Genomic DNA, 1,310 nt, shown 5'->3' on the forward strand with positions numbered 1-1,310 from the left:
CCCCCACCTTCTGCAGTCTGCCAAAATACCCTGCTGTGTAAAGCATATAAAACAGAGTACTGTTAGGTGAAAGAAGTTCATGCTTAAAACTGTGCAAAGACACTAAAGTTAAGCATACAGCCATAAACTGACTTGCCACAGGTATCTGTGCCAATCATCACTTCTAAACATGAACAGTCATGTCATGGGATAGTTCTGTTTTAAGATTAAAAAGTATTATGAGAGAGGATCACAAAATAAACTGTACCATCACTATTCCTCATCAATAAACCCGTAAGACCCCCAAAGCACCATATAGATAACTTGGTCCGATTCTTATTAATTTTCTGTCTTTGGGCTATGGAAATATACATTAGAAGGTTGGTATTTTTAAAGAAACTACAGCCCCTTGTTAGGGAGGAGAACCGAATATGGAAAATTAGCTTTGGCAGGCTATAGTGCCAATTCTTTTAGGGGAAGGTGTACAGTTATTTTAGTTTTAACACTACAAAATTGGCAAAAAGATGTCCTCCTGGTGGATCATTGTTCTCTGCTTCATTATAGCAGTTAAAGCACACAATAATAATAATAATATGTAACCCTAGACATAAAAAGAGCCAATAAATGACATTTAAAAAAGCAAGTTGCGTTGCAATATTTAGTTTTAATCCAGTGGTCTCCAGAGGTATTTTTGCCATGACAAGATGTTCTTAATTTAATGGCCAGTTTTTTTCAACTCACTTGCTCACCCTGGACTCACTCAGACAGTGATTGGACAGTGAAAGCAGAATCAGCACAGTGGTGAGCTGATCCCTCTGTCACTTTTCTTTATTTGTCCTATTAGTATGCTCCTTGTGAACTGAAACTGATTGGCTTCTTCTGCCATCTCACATCTGAGCCTTGCTGGAGAGGGACCACAAAAGGCGGACACCAGGTCATATTAAGCTACTTACACTGCTTATATATATATATTGCTATGTTATTTATTACAGTAGTACATTAATTTTTGTGTTAGATTTATTATCTTAAAAATGACAAGTAAAACTCTTTCTATTCTAATATGAACAATACACTTATAGGAATGGACAAACTACTGTAGCAGTCAAGATCATGGTAATATACAGCTCTTCTCTATAATTGCAGTTTGACTGAAAATTAACAGCTAGAATTCCATGAGGACAAGATATGTAGCCAAAGATTTAAAATAATGATTAATGCAGACTATATTTAGAGGAAATCTGCATTCAGGATCTTATTATTTTGGATGTGGATTTTTGTTCCATAATAGATTAATGGAAATGGCAAACAGTTTCAAGAATCTGTAGCAGGAC

The sequence above is a fragment of the Pyxicephalus adspersus genome, chromosome 7 (assembly GCF_032062135.1).
Source record: "Pyxicephalus adspersus chromosome 7, UCB_Pads_2.0, whole genome shotgun sequence".
Lineage (NCBI taxonomy): Eukaryota > Metazoa > Chordata > Amphibia > Anura > Pyxicephalidae > Pyxicephalus > Pyxicephalus adspersus.